The sequence below is a fragment of the Gallus gallus genome, chromosome 2 (genome assembly GCF_016699485.2).
Source record: "Gallus gallus isolate bGalGal1 chromosome 2, bGalGal1.mat.broiler.GRCg7b, whole genome shotgun sequence".
Classification (NCBI taxonomy): domain Eukaryota; kingdom Metazoa; phylum Chordata; class Aves; order Galliformes; family Phasianidae; genus Gallus; species Gallus gallus.
In genome coordinates, this window is record NC_052533.1 from 795,335 (window position 1) to 810,977 (window position 15,643).

General features: G+C 47.2%; 2 protein-coding genes and 1 long non-coding RNA gene across 4 annotated transcripts in view; 2 read left to right on the forward strand and 1 right to left on the reverse strand.

Annotated features, from left to right (window-relative positions):
• Nucleotides 1-177, reverse strand: part of DHX30 (DExH-box helicase 30) — a 32,447-nt gene extending 32,270 nt beyond the window's left edge. The window contains exon 1 of the mRNA XM_040679728.1: nt 134-177. The gene's annotated coding sequence lies outside the window, so the exon portion shown is untranslated. The remainder of the gene's footprint in view (nt 1-133) is intronic.
• GIMAP7L5 (GTPase IMAP family member 7-like 5) overlaps nt 1-15,643 on the forward strand; it is a 598,436-nt gene that overhangs the window by 388,203 nt on the left and 194,590 nt on the right. The window lies entirely within an intron of this gene.
• On the forward strand, nt 99-10,807 carry LOC121110057. 2 transcript variants are annotated; one of them, XR_005857937.2, is made up of 6 exons: nt 99-601; nt 1,109-1,364; nt 2,053-2,121; nt 7,019-7,146; nt 9,452-9,629; nt 10,131-10,807. It is a non-coding gene; the product is annotated as an uncharacterized LOC121110057 (long non-coding RNA). The 2 variants fall into 2 exon arrangements; XR_005857936.2 differs by having other exon boundaries at nt 99-1,364.

The window sequence follows — 15,643 nt, forward strand, 5'->3', positions numbered from 1 at the left end:
AACTCCCAGGAGCCCCCGCGAGCCACTTCCGGGGCAACGCCCGCACGCCGCGCCGGCTCTTCCGCCGCGGTACCCGGATGTGAAACCCCGCGTTCGCTTTCCCCGCCCGCTCCCTCCTCCGACTTCTCCTCACCAGTGGGGGGCGCCAGAGGGCGGCGGCGTGGGCGCGGGGCGGTCTCCATGGCAACGGCGGCTGCCTGCGGCCTGCGGGTTCTGTGAGGCCTACAGGCTCTGCGAGGCCTGCGGGTTCTGCGGGTTCCCACCCCACCATGCCCACTGACCGTGTCTTCCAGTGCCACATCCCCGCAGTTCGTGACCACCTCCCGGTTCGCTGACCCCAGCACCTCCCTCTGGAGAAGGAACTGTTCCTACTACCCTCCCCGGCCCGACCCGAGGCCGTCCCCTCTCATCCTACCTCCCTTACCCAGAGCAGAGGCCGCCCCCCACCTCACTACCACCTCCTCTCAGCAGTAGAGTCTTTCCCAGGCCCTGTGCTGTGCTGCAGACGGACCCATCCCTTTCCCCCACTGCTCCCCATGAGGCCTGGGGGGGCGCTGGGCTGTGGGTGAATGGCGTTGTCTCTGGCAGCACATACAGCAAGGTAACGTGGAGAAAGGGAGGCTCAGAATTGTGCAAAATTGTCATATTTGAAGTTCAGAACTAAAGTCAATCTGGTTTTCCTGCAGGTGTTAGCAAATATTACAGAGCAGTTTATTTGTATGCAGTTTTGCTTGTTTTTCTCACCATTTTTATCCACTGTAATACTTCACATCATAGAATCATAGAACTCAATCACTGAGGCTGGAAAGGACCTCTGAGATCAGCAAACAACTGATGGCCAAAGCGCACACCAGAGTTTCTGCAAACCTCCACTTGCAAGGAGTGCTGTCCTCGTTACTCACTTGTTCTAATTGTGAGGTGTTGGAAATGTTTGTGTTGCTGTATTTGACTCGTGTCAGGAAGATGAGGAAGATCGATGGGTGCCTGGGCAGACCGACCTGGTGGCTGGCAGCCCTGCCCACAGCGGGGGGTTGGAACTAAATGACCAACCCAACCACTCTATGACTATCATTATTTGAATGTGAGCTTTTAATTGCTATCATTTCAGATCAAATGCCAAATCTTTGGTGTTTGTGAGGAACAAATGCCCAACAGCCATCCCATGGTATGTCAGTGCTTTGTCTGACTGTAGTGTGAAGGTGTTGCTCAGGACCAGGGACACGTGGAGCTATCGGTAAGGCTGTGATTTCTTCTCCTCTGAATTTGTACAGAGGGATGAAGGGTGACCTCATTACAGCCTTCCAGGACCTACAGGGAGCCTCCAAACAGGAGGGGAGGCAACTGGGGAGTTGCTCTTTACAAAGGTAGGTAATGGCAGGACAAGGGGAAAAGTTGAAGGATTGAGGTTGGATGTGAGGGGGAATTTCTTTGCTATGAGAGTGGGGAGGTGCTGGAACAGCTGCCCAGAGAGGCTGTGGATGCCCCGTCCATCCCTGGAGGCGTTCAAGGCCAGGTTGGATGGGGCCCTGGGCAGCCTGGGCTGCTATGAAATGGGGAGGTTGGTGGCCCTGCCCATGGTGGGGGTTTGGAGCTCCATGATCCTTGAGGTCCCTTCCAACCCAACCATTCTGTGATTCTGTGTTTCTATGATTTCTGCTTAGCTACTGGAAACTGGACTTCTGTGTTGGTTTGTGATAGACAAAATAATGAGAGAATCACGGAATCCCTCTAGTTGGAAAAGCCCTCTGAGATCCCCAAGGCCAACCCCACCCGGCCCCACTGTGCTCACTGACCCTGTCCCTTAATAGAACCACAGAATCATTAAGGCCTGAAAGGACCTCTGGGATCATCAAGTGCAGAGTGAGCACTGCCTTACTGCTGCACAAAGCTTTTCAGCACAATAAACTTGCCAGAGTACCAATCCCAAGAAATGCTTTGTTTTGTTATACTGAGATGACATTTGAAGTCATTCTTACTGCTCAAGAATTTTATTGAGTGAAAAGTTGAGTGCGTGGCATGATTTAAGTTTACAGAACTTCTGATTTCTTACAGTGGTCTGCAGGGCACTGCTGTCTTCATGTCACTTGAACACAAAGCTGATGGAAAGGGGAATGCCTAAAGGTAAGAGTGTGAAAGTGGGATTTCCTCAGAATTTACCTCTCACAGAACTGCAGGGTGAGGTGACCAGGACCTGAGGTGTGGATGGAGGATGTGACCGCAGATGCTGGCTGTTCCAGCACTGCACTTTTCCCCAGAAGCTGCAACATGAAGTCCAGCTGTATTTGCAGACCACAGGCAGAGGGGTCAGTGGGTAATCCCCATCCCTGCGCAGTGTTCACTGATAAGGGCAGTAAGGAAAGTGCTGAGGTAAGTGGAGGGACTGATGCCATTATTACAGGTTTAACTTTAAAGCCTGCATCACCATCCACAAGTCATTCTGTAGGTAACCTTAGGTAAAGCAATGGGTTTCAGGGGGCTTAGAATGAAAAACTGCTTCATACAATGACTTTGTAGAGAATACGTCACACTATCATGATGGTTTAATTACAGCCTTCTGCTTGCTTCTACTTGCTTTGGGGGACGTGGTCAGAGGGCATGGCGGGGTGGGTTGGGGTTGGACTTGGTGATCTGAGCGCTCTTTTCTACCCTTTGTGGTCCCATGGTTCTATGATTCTACTGAGTACGATGTTTTTACTGATAATACTTTGTAGCCTTCTTTCTATGCAACTTAAGAGGTGCTGCAAAGGCTGACTTCAGGCAGGCTCTAAATGCAATTTGATACTTCTTGTAACTGTATAATGGACAGAAAAGCACAGGTTAAGCTCTGATTTCTCACTTTGGTTTCCTTTTTCCTGACCAGCTCTGTTTACCTAATCACCTGGCTTTGTTCTGAAGAAGCTACTATAAACCCTGTCCAGCAAAGCTAACTGAAGGCAGCCTCCTGCCTATGGCACGCTCACTATGTGCAGCAGGCTGCTCAAGAGTAGCTGGGGTGGGGACTGGTTTTACTCCTTTTCCACACCAAAGAGGGTAGCTTTGGTTTTTTTATTATTTATTTTTTAATGCTTCTGTTGAGTTTCTGTGAAACTTCTTAGTGGATTTGGAAGGCAGCAGAGAAGGGCCAGGTTAGCAGCATCAGAGGGACAGTGCTGGATCAGGAACCAGGACAGCCCCATTGCCCATCCTTCAGTGACAACAGCCACGTTGTGTCCACTGCAAATGGAGTTCCTCGTAATGAAAACACTGCATTCAACCTAACAAACATACTTTATGTTTTCTGAGTTGGACGACTGTTTGATTGTCAATAAATGCAGGGAGTGAAGTCTTGTTGAAGTTCTGGTAGAACATGCTTTCCTATTTGCTTTCCTATATGGTCTTCTGTTACAGCGCAGACAGAGCAGCTCTCATTCAATGAAGTAAATGAGTAACAAGTATTGGTATTTTGGATCTTTTCAGATCTGACACCTTTACAGCCCACTTTCACTGTGTTGAACTTCGTTGCTCATACCAATCTGCATGTGGTTACAGTGCCTTTTTTTTCTTATCGCAGTTCTAAGGACGAAGGATGTAATGCTATGTTAATGTCCTTTCATATAAACTCAGTGTCAGACAAGCTGAGAGCATTTGCTGCTTTTTCTGCCACAATACCTGGAGGATATAGAAAAATACAGCAGTGTAGAAGAAAGTATTTTGATTTTAGTTCAAGCTTTCTTAGGCTGTTTCTGTGCTAAAAGGTTAATGCAGTTTATGGAAGACTGCAAGGGCTAATTTGGAAGGTTGCTGTGGGTATCTGCTTGGAAGGTTGGTTGTCATTACTGCAGTTTTTGAGCTCATCACTGTTACGATGAGGTCAGGAGCCTTTCTTCCTTTCTCTATGGGATGCTGCCACAGCTGCTGCAGTGACGTGGAACCTTGAAGGCAAACTGCTGCAACTTCTCACAAGTGCAAAATCATTGCATGCAGCTTAGGGATGGCTTAAAGAAACTGGTGAGAAAAAGTGAGCATAACTGCCCGGAGATGAGGCAGGGGAGCAAGTAAAGCCCATCTGCTGAATAGAGCATGTCTGAAGTGCTGAACTGTTTCCTAATAGGAAAGGTTGAGTGCTACTGGAGCCAATGAACATGAGCTAACAAGTGGTGGATAAGGGGAACACAACTTCTGAGATAGGCATTGAAGAACCCATCACTACGGCTATTAAGGCCAAACCAAAAGTAGTTTCAAAATTCTAGATTTTAAAACCAAATCCTCACCCTCCCACTAAAACAGAGTCTGTCTGGCCTCACATCCACTGTAACAAATGGAACAAACAAGGGCCATTTCCTGACCCCCTGTTGTGAAGGAGGAAGCTCATGTTCCCTGCTGTACCCTTAATAGTTTCTGGTGATCTGGATAATGCATCAGAAGAGGAGCCAGTGGATCAGATGAGAAATGGCTTCTTAAACCAAGTCCAAGAACTGTGAAAGAAACTTGTGCAGCCGAGCTGCTAAAGAAATGTGAAGGTGTCTCTAATGGAACTTGTTAGACTGGATTGTCAGTGAGTAATACATCATCTCTCTTTTTTAATATGAACCTGCATGCTTTCCTTTCTAACCTCCCCTAATGGCTCTCATGATGAGACATGATGGGATTTGTGTACTGCTGGGAGCAGAAACGCTTCATGGGCTGAGTTCTGTGCTGCTCATGGAAAAAATGCGTGCCTGTCTTCCCTGGGCTCCACTGAGAAGCAGCTGCAAGATATTCCATCTTATCTCACTGTATGGAGTAACTTATAACCCATTCCCAATTAAATGTTAGGATTAGACAGTCGTAATTCCTTGGAACTGGACTGTCTTATTAAGGACCTTAGGGGGGAAAAGTGCATTTTGTTCTTTTTTACCTCCTTAAACCTTCCTTTTCCTCTGCTTTTTCCACTTTTGCCTTGTTTCCAGCACCACTTTGTTGTCCAGTATTTGGTACAAATGGCACAATTTTCTTCTGAACAGCATTAGCCTGAAAATACTTGAGCAGCAAGGATGCCATCCCTGTGCTGCAAAATAAACCTTCAGGAAACGATTTGATGTGGCCAAATGAGAGGACTGTGAATTCTTAAACTCTTAAATTCTCAAATTCTTTCAGTTTGGCAAAAACAGTTGTGTTGGCTTTGCTGAACCGGTGCTCTGCCTCGTTGTGTGGCTTATGCATGGAGCCCAGCAGGCAACCTCGTATGACTTACACTTGCCCTAAACAGCCAAGAACTGTGTGGGCATAGACTACTGCAGCTAGACGCATACAGCATCTACAGCATAGACACTGCAGGTCCTTATGTGCCATGGGATCCCCATAGGTTGTTCCAGAACCATACAGATGTGGCACCTGGGCCACACGTGGTCAGTGGGCACTGTGGGGGTGGGCTGGGGTTGGACTGGGGGATCTCAGAGGGCTTTTCCAGCCTCAACACCCCTTTGAATCTATGATTTCTGGATTCCTAGGGTTAAGGAGGAGTTTGCTGGAAGCTTTCAGTTTGCCCTTCATCTTCATGTGCTGTACCACAGCTGAGGCAGTGCTGCTCTCAGGTTAACTTTCAGGACATGCCCGTCTTCCATGGGCCCTCTTGTCATGATCTACACTTCTGTTCAATGAGAGTAGTGTTAGAAGGAATCCTGGAGGTTCTCCAATTTGCAGCCTGATGACTCTTTTTTTATTTTTCATTTAAATTGTGACATCTTTACCTTAGAATGACTGTTTTAATCTTTTCCACTGTCTGCTTTTGAACAGTGCTTGTTCTTTATCACAGAACCATAGAGCCACAGAACAGTTGGGTTGGAGGACGCCTTAAAGATGATTCCACTCCAACCCTCTGCCGTGGGCAGGGCCACGAGGTCAGGATTATTCAGTAAAATAAGATCTATCCAAGAGAAAAAAAGAGTATATCCAGATGTATCCCACGACACTAAGATTTTAGCATGTATCCAGAGATCTGAATTTCTAGGCTGTGTTCTGCCACGGTTGAAAACTGTGAGATTTGGTGCTCCTGACGCACTCAGTGTAGTAAGTTTGGAAAAGGAGGAAAAAAAACAGATCTTGGTCTTTGGAGAGGGGGTGGTGGTAATAAAAAGTAAATTAAAAGGAAACATCTGCAGTAAAATAGATTTCAGGCTGGAATGCAAACAGCTTCAGAGGGTCGGCAGGTGGGGTGATGAGGTCTATGCAGCAGCGAAAGCTCCCGTTTCCAGGAGTGCCCATCAGCCTCCTCTTGTGGAGCATCTCCTCATGAACATTTGGTCAGTGAAAGTATTGCTCTGCTTCTCTCTGTCAGGAAAAGAATTTCATCCCCCAGTGTGTGAAGTGTCTTTGAAGTTGTGCTGTCTGCCTGGGCCCTGTCTGAGCTCTCTGCTCACCTGTTGGTTCCTGGTTGGTCGTAGTTCTCGTCCAGAGAAAACCCAGAGCTTCTCTGTCTGAGAGACGGGATGGTTTCATCTCCTATTTGACCCTTTCCTGTAGATAATTCTTGGATGTGTTTATTAAAATCAGAGTTCTTAAGCTGCGGCCGCGTCTGATCCTACATGAAAACAGAGGATCTCCGCTCTGCTGCAGAGGAACCTCTCAGTGTTTCCCCAACGTGGTTTCGGCCCCAATTCTGACCTGCTCTTTGTTCAGCTGTCACAGCACTGATGTGCAGTACGTCCTGCACTTCTGTGAGAGAAGCCACAGTGCTGGCAGCAGAGGTTTAAGCCGAATTACACTGAACTGGGAAAGAAGTGGTCTTGAACCAAGAACAGAAGATTAAACTTGAATACGTTTCTTTAATCCTCCTTCCTTCCCAGGCAGGTTGCTGCCTGCACTGAGAGGTTTTGAAGTCTGCAAACAATTGCTGATGGCAGAAGTGCACATGAGAGCTGCAGATCTCCACTTGCAAAGAGTGCTGTTCGTGTGACTCACTTTTTCTAACCACAAAGCATCTGAAATACTTCTTGTAGCTGTATTTTACTCGTGTTAGGAAGATTATTTGAATGCGAGCTTTTAATCACTATCATTTCAGATCAAAAGCCAAATCTTTGGTGTTTGTGAGGAAAAAAAATGCCCAGCAGCCGTCCTGCAGCACATCAGTGCTTTGTCTGACTGCGGTGTGAAGGTGTTGCTCGGGACCAGGGACACTTGGACTGGTTGGTAAGGCTGTGATTTCTTTCTACTTTCATTTATACAGAGGGAAGAAGCCATTTCTGCTTAGCTACAGAGAACTGGACTCCTGTATTGGTTTGTGATAGTCAAAATAATGAGAGAATCACAGAATCCCTACAGTTGGAGAAGCACTCTGAGGTCCCCAGGTCCAATCCCACACAGCCCCACTGTGCCCACTGACTTTGTCCCCAAGTGCCACATCTCCGTGGTTCGGAGCACCTCCCGGGATGGTGACCCCCCACTCCCTGGGCAGCCCATTCCAACACCTCAGTACCCTTTCTGAGAATTACTTTTCCCTAAAATCCAACCTGAATCTCCTTTGGCACAGCGTGGGGCCATCACCTCTCATCCTTTGTGCTGCCAAAGCTTTAGCTTTCTGCTTTATGATCTAGAATGTCTCTGGATGCTACTATTTCTTTAGCACCATCCATGGGATGTTTTCTTTGTAGAAATAAAGGTGGGAGGGGAAAGCTTTTGCCTTAGCTCTGTGCTGGTAGAAGGTATTAGCTTTATGTGTTGAGAGCAGTGACATCTACTTCATGAAGACTGTGGTGAGAGCTTCCTTGGGAGCAGGACCTCATTACCTGTCCAGGTTAATGGAAGAGGGTTCCACAGCAGTTTAAGCCACCAGGCTGAGTCACAGAATCACTGAATCATGGAATGGTTTGAGTTGGAAGGGATCTCTAAAGGCCATCTGGTCCCACTGCCTGCAGTGAATGAGGACACCCACAGCCCCATCAGTGCTCAGAGCCCATCCCGACTGTGGGTGTCTGCAGGGATGGGGCACCACCACCTCTCACTGCAGCCTCACTGCAGCTCACTGCCCTCAGTGTATGAACTTCTTCCTTACATCCATTTAAACCTCTCCTCTTTTAGATTGAAGCCATTTCCCCTTGTCCTATCACACAGACCCTGCTACAGAGTCAGTCCCTTCCTTACAGCCCACTGCTCCTTGCAGGGGTCGGTTTCCAATGCAGCACAGCAGCAGGGTGCCAGCAGAGGTACTTGCAGCACCATTTGGATTTCAAGCCTTGATGCCTGCTGGAAAGCGTGCACTGAAAGCACACGGGTTGTGAAGTCTCCATATCTTGTGCACACAGGTTTTATGCTTTTCTTTCAGGCAGCCACTTCTTGAAGTTTCACTTTGGGAAGCATTGTGGTAGAAAATGGGTTGGGTGGATGCTCATCTGCTGAATAGAATATTTGCTTCTATCTGGCTAGGTTTCCTGAGTTAGTTATTTTTTTGCTGCAAAGGTCTCTGGAAGAACTTGAGTTGCTCCTTTCAAGGGGCTTCTAAACCCTTGAAACCTCATGTTCAGTTTTGGAATAATCTGAATGTTTTCCTTACAGTGCAAACTGCAAAGCTGACTTCCATAGACTTTGGCAGGATGTAAGGTTTCTTACTTGGCTTGAGTAGTTCTCTTCCTCCTTCCATTTCTCTGAAAGAAAAGCTGTTTTAAATGACTGTCCTTATTCCCAACATGTGCATTGTCCCTGGATAAATGCACTTCCCTTTTGCATCAGCTTTCCTGGGTCAGGTATGTTGGGTCACTCTTCTGGTAAATCATGGAATTGAGTTGGTAGGGACATCACTGGGGTATGATGTACATCAGTACACAGTGCGTGTCAGTATACAGATGAAAGAGCAGTGATGCTATAGCTTTACTCTTCTACCCTTTTACAACTGACCGTGTGAGATCTCACGTGCAGAAGGCCTTCATCTCTGGTCATTCTTGGCTGGGAGTGTCAATGAGAGGGTCAGTCAGGTGACAAAATAGTTTCTGTGCTCCTACACCTTTATGTCTGTCCTGTGAGAGACCGTACTGCCAAGGTGCTCATCAGCCACTGCATGGTTATGGCTTTGGTTTTCTTGCAGTACAGCCAGCTGTGGAAAGGGATGGGGTGCAGCGGAACCCACTGCAGGCAGAGCTGCTTGCAGTGGAGACGTACGCTGCATCACCTCCAGCCTTACACGCAGAGCTCCTGGGCTCTGCTCCGATGTTCTGCAAAATAATGGTTCTGAAGAGCCATGGACTTTCAGAGCACAATGACACAACACAACACAGCACAGGAAAACCGTAACTTGTCAGATGCTTTGTGTCTAAGTAACTAGAACTTGTCTTAACCATATTCCAGTATTTAACCAAATTAGCTTCTGATTACCTTTAATTCACTGTAAAGCAGTTATTTTTCTCAGGCAATTACGATGTTTATATAGACATGAATGCATGAAGTTGATTGTTCTGCATAATATTTTCTTCCACTTACAAATGTGTTTGTAATTATACCTCAGGTGCTACACACTCTTAGGCTACACCATGAACAGCCTTCATTTTCCCCTTAAGGAATGCTGACCTTCCAGCTCCTTCCCACTGCTCCCTGTACCAAGGGGACACTTTGTTGATGCGAGGAGTGGTGAGCATATTGAAGACTGACAGGAGAAATCACTTTGTGTCTCAAAGCACACACTGGTGAGGATGAGAGGATATGTGACTGGAGTGGTGCAAACCATGACCTGCGGGATGGCCAGCTCTGCTCACTCAGTGTAAAACGCGCAGGAGAATACTAGTCTCAGTCGTGGCAATCACTGGGCAGTGCTCATTAATTATTGCTATTCTAAGTGGTCCAGACTTGCAATAATCTAGAATAACAGTCCCTGATAACAATGCACTGAGGGCACTACCATGCTGCCAGTCTCAGTTACACCTGCCTGGACCTGACAGCAGAGCTGCATGACCCTGAAAGCAGCAAATTATTGCATCATGGCTGTGGGTGACTCTTCTATGACAAAAAAATAGGACTGGTGTTGGCTTTCTCTGGTCTAGAGAGACCACTGTTAGGTTCTGAATTCATGATGTTGCCATAGAAATACAGCTCCTCATTGTTTGCTTCCCTATTAGAGCATTCTTAAGAGATAATGTCTTGTGCTGTGGCTTTCATAAGTGAAATTCAATGTCACCTCTTGTCTCCAGGGCCCAGCAGTCCTTGGTGGTGACTGGCAGCCTGGAGACGTCAGGCAGCATCAGGACCCACTGGCTGCTGTGTTGCTGTGACCTCTGGAACGAGCAAACAGCTCCCACCTTCCTCCTCCATCCCAGAGCGCCCTGCAGGAGCCGCTGTTCTCTTGTACAGCTCTGTAAGATGTGAGCAAGCAGGTCAGGAATCAAATCAGTAACCCAGGGGAGGTGCATATCAGGAACAATTCCTTCTCCAAAGAGCAGTCAGTGCTGGCACAGCTGCCCAGGGGTGGGGTCACTGTCCTGGGGCATTCCAGAGCCGTGGGGATGTGGCATCAGCTAACATCAGTTCACCAGTAGTTGCATTTGGTGTGTGATAACTGCATTTGCTTCACCTTTTCCTTTTGAAAACCTTTGTGGTTTTGTGTATTCCTAGTCTTGCTTCCACCAGATTGAGTAAATAAACAGTATTTAATTTAAAAAAGAAAAGAAAAAAAAAAAAGAATAAAGAATTGTAGGCCTTGCTGCTTTATCTTCAGAGCACTAAGAAGTGATTATAGGAGAAAAGTTACTAGCTATGAATTTGCATCTGCAGGGTGACCTCATTGCAGCCTTCCAGGACCTCCAGGGAGCCTCCAAACAGGAGGGGAGGCAACTCTTGGAAAGGGCAGATAACAGCAGGACGAGGGGAAATGGTGTGAAGCTGAAGGAGGGCAGATTGAGGTTGGATGTGAGGGGGAAGTTCTTTGCTATGAGAGTGGGGAGGTGCTGGAACAGCTGCCCAGAGAGGCTGTGGATGCCCCGTCCATCCGTGGAGGTGTTCAAGGCCAGGTTGGATGGGGCCCTGGGCAGCCTGGGCTGGTATGAAATGGGGAGGTTGGTGGCCCTGCCTGTGGTGGGGGGTTAGAGCTCCATGATCCTTGAGGTCCCTTCCAACCCAACCATTCTGTGATTCTGTGATTTCCACCAAGCCTGTGCCACAGGGAAAACACTACTTGGTGCAAGGAGTGCTGAATAATCCAACAGCAGTAACAAGAGAAGAAATTGTACTGAAATTGTCTGCCAGATCTGTACGTCCAAACCAACACTGCTACAGGAAACTGCCTGAAGAGTTAATCTGGCAAAATTACACGGCAGTTATTGCAGATGTCCTCAGCAGAAGACATAGGAGGGCTTGGTGATATCCCTGGGTGCAGAGACTGAGGAGGGATGGAAATCAGCCTTGGTCTGTGGGCTGTAAATTGCTTTCACTGTTCTGCTCCTGAGACTGAGAACCCCAGCGCCTTCACTGCTTACAGATATCGATGTGTTTTTCAGTTTGTTTATTTCCAGGAAGTTTGAAGGTCGGCATTACTTGGTAGATGGTGGATGAGGGCCCCAGAGCAGAGCAGCACCATGAGTTTTGTCCCCGAGCAGTTTGCACCAGGGCTGCAGTTGCTTCTGTTGCAATCCCTACTGGAGCAGCTGTCCCTTCCTGAAGGGGGAGGAAGAACTCTGGTATTCTCTCCACATCAGAAGATCACCCCTGCATTCCCAAGTGTTGTCCTCCACCACCCAGTATCTGAGGGATCACATCAGCAATTCCCAACCAGCCCATAGCAATGTGGTACAGAGGGGCTTTATTTTCATCACCTGTGACTTCGGGCTGAAGCTCCCCAGGAAGGATTGTTTAGAGGTCTGTGGAAGTTTGCAGATCACTTCAGCCGAGGCTGACTTTGCAGCAGCAGCTTTTAGCTTCCTGTCACTCTCTGGTACAGAATCACATAACACTCAGCTGTCAGATGTGCTTTTTTCCTTAGTGAGCAGAACAGAGCTGGAAAGCTATTGGAGTCTGACCCAAATTCCTCTGTTCATCCTTTTTTTTTGCATAGAACAAGCCATAGAATTCCGTTGTTGGGTGCTGTAGACAATAAAAGGCTTCACAAGCTGACTGGTAGAAGTTGAGAAATACACTGAAAGCTGTTTGGTACAAAGATGTAAATTCTGCCTCCGAAGGTCTTTGAGCAGGAAGCTGCAGAGCATTCAGGGGAAGCACTAACACACTTCCACTTGGCTGTGCAGCCCTTCATATCCATCAGCTGTTTTCCATTCTTAAGAATCAGATTTGCCTCGTGTCTCCTCACGCAGGTTTGTATGGCTCTTCTCTTAATGGACAAAATGGGGAGAGCAGTGCCTGAACTCGTAATGCCTGAGGCCATGCACCAAGGCAGTTGTGTCTTAAGGCTGGAGAGAATCTCCTCCCACCCCCCGGTGTTTTAGATTGTTTTAATCTAGAGTCCTTTAGAGTGTCTCAGAAGGCTGCTAAGATGAGTAATGTTCTATTTGAGCTCTGCTGTCGCAGCAAATCTGAGCATGGAAGTTGGAGAGGAATTTCCTCCAAGGTCACATAGCCATGCCTTCCATTTGTTTCCCATCTTTGGGCCCGGTTTGCATGCTGGAACCAGACCAATAGCTGCTGGAGTTTGAGTTCTGATCTTCAGCTGTGGCTGGAGTTCAGTGTTGGTAGCACGTTGTTTGTGTGTATTGATTTTTAAGGACACCTCTTCTCCTGAAAGCCAAATTTTCCAGTAGTAAAATCCAAGCGAAGATGCATGTAGGGGTAAGCACTGAATCTGAACGTGAGGAATAAATAATGACAAACTCTGGTGGAAATGGGAGAGAGACTGTGCTTGATAGGTTCAAGATGAGTACGGGATGGATGATTTTTCACTGAATAGAAACATCTCTTGAAAGGAAGTACAGTCAGTTACATTCAGGTTTGAAATACTTGTTCCAAAAGGGAATAAAGAAGTCAGCCAGGCTCTGCCAACTCAACGCCGCGGTGAAGGTGCAGTTGTGACTCCAAGCCCTGTGGCAGCTGTTGGAGGAGGTGCTTCCTCCAAGGGAAGGAACTTTGACACTGATGGAGGTATTGGGCTTCAGCGATATGGAAACCAATAACGTTTCAGTTCTAGACACTTCAGAATCATGTCCAGTGAGTTTAGAATTGCGTGAATCATCAAATATTCTCAAATATTAATATTTAATTAAAACTTCAGCAAATTTATATGAAATCAGTCATACTTTTGGTACAGATTTTAACTTTCTCCAGTGGGAAAGAGTAGCTCAGTTGTGTCTGTCCTGCTCTGAAAGTGGTCCCCAGCTCATAAACCAGAACTGAAAGCCCCATATTGCCACCTGTTTTGTCACACTTAAGAATGCACATTGAATACTTATTTAGTTTAATTTGGAGATTTCTTGAAATTAACTGGACTAAATTGCACGTGATTGATTATATTGGGTCTATTTATGCTCAACATAGTTTTTAATTGCAAAATGTTCCCTAGATGACTCTGCCTTTTGGTTTTCTGGGCTTGTCTCCTCTCTGCCATCATCCTTCCTCAGACTCATGATGGTGTTAAGCCTTGCTGAGTGTGCCATCTTGTCTTCTTCGTGCAGAGCTCTGTCCTTGCACAGCCTTTTTGGAAATGCTGTGTCCCTCCTGCACTCCCATCTGTGCATCTCCAGGCTGTGCCATGTCACCATACCCAGGCAACAGAGGGCTTACCCGGAGAGTTCTTTTCTTCCTATGGACTGGTCAAAGTAATTTCATGTTTAGAGCATCGATGGTAGTGGGTAAGAAAGTGATCTCCAGGCAGAAGACCCCTGTAGGTACAGTTCATGTTGTGAGAAGCTAAAACAAGTTTTGATCGCTTTGATTGTCCCAGTAATTTGGCACAGCTGTTCCATAACTGGTCCATTTCATGTATAGCTTTGTGGCATGTCTTTGGCTTTTAGATTGCCCTCTTTGAGAAGTCGTGTTTATCTTACTTCCTTCCCTTCTGTGTTTCATTTCTTTTAAGATTTCTCCAGCTAACACTTTATTCTTGCAGAGGCGGAGAGGAAAAAATTAGCCCTGCTCCAAAACAAAAGCTGAGAACCTCATTTCTTCCATATGTCTGATTCTGAACAAATCTGATGTAGTGGAGATAGGAGGGAAATCAGCTGAAAGAAGCTTGCACTTCAATAGAAACATTCCAAAACCCTTGAAAGAGATGTTGAAACCCACTGATTTGGGAGATGCACATCGCTGAGTACTCCTTGGTATGCTGTGTCACCTTTTTCTGTGGAGCTGCCTCAGCCTGGGAATAGAATGAACTGGGTTGCAATCTGCATTGTCTCAAACAAACGCACCATCAAGTTTATGGCGATTGAGTGAATTTTGTTGCCCTTACTGCTTTTACTTCTTAGGAAGGTTTCCTCACAGAATCATAGAATTACTCAGGTTGAAAAGGACCTCAAAGTTCATCGAGTCCAACCGCAGCCTAACCATAGTACCCTAACTCTTCTGTAAGGTCATTATAAGCATTTGGTTTTCTACAAACCTACTGGAAAGACAACCTCCAGCCTGCAGCTCGCTGCTCGGTAGGGGGATCCACTGAAGGCTGCCAAATACACTGTCGCTATCTAAGCTGAATGTGGTTTGAGATGAAGGTGGGAGGTGGGAGGGACTCTTCAGAGCTCTGAGGATGTATCATACATGCTTGCTTATCATAGAATCACAGAATGGCCTGGGTTGAAAAGGACCACAGTGACCATCCAGTTCCAACCCCCTGCTATGTGCAGGCTTGCCAACCACCAGACCAGGCTGCCCAGAGCCACAGGATGATGTATTTTGTTCTCGCACTCCTTTCACGGGCAGATCCTTCTGGCCACATCTTGCTGTTGTCATTGTGGTGGGTGATGGCGTTGCAGGGCTGTACAAAAATCAGAGAATCGCAGAGGGGCTGAGGGTGGCAGGGACAGCTGGGTCCCTCTGGATCACCCCACACCCAGGGCAGGGTGTGCAGCTTCACGTCCAGGTGGGGAAGGAGACCTCCAAGGAACAGATCTCTCTCTGGTGGTACTTTGTCTCTTGCAGCACAGAACACCATCAGCCTTCATAGAATCACATAATCATAGAATGGTTGGGTTGGAAGGGACCTCAAGGATCACGGAGCTCCAACCCCCCACCACACACAGGGCCACCAACCTCCCCATTTCATACCAGCCCAGGCTGCCCAGGGCCCCATCCAACCTGGCCTTCAACACCTCCACGGATGGACGGGGCATCCACAGCCTCTCTGGGCAGCTGTTCCAGCACCTCCCCACTCTCATAGCAAAGAACTTCCCCCTCACATCCAAGCTCAATCCGCCCTCCTTCAACTTCACACCATTTCCCCTTGTCCTGCCAATATCTACCCTATCAAAGAGTTGGAGAGTTGCCTTCTTGGCAGCAAGGGCACATTGCTGGCATTGTTCAACCTGGTGCCCATCAGGACTGCTGGCCCCTCTTATGCTTCTGTTGGAGAACAGTTTTTCTTCCATAGACAGCTTCAGGAAAGGTTGGACTCGTACAGCCAGTAAAATTAGCTTGCATTTTTAACAGCAGCATCAGCGTAGAGTTGAATAGATTGCCATACATGGAGTGAACAGTGAGTACAGATTACCCAAAGCATACATGTAATGCTGTATTTCTGCTGCAGTGATTGATAGGTTAACAAATTCTT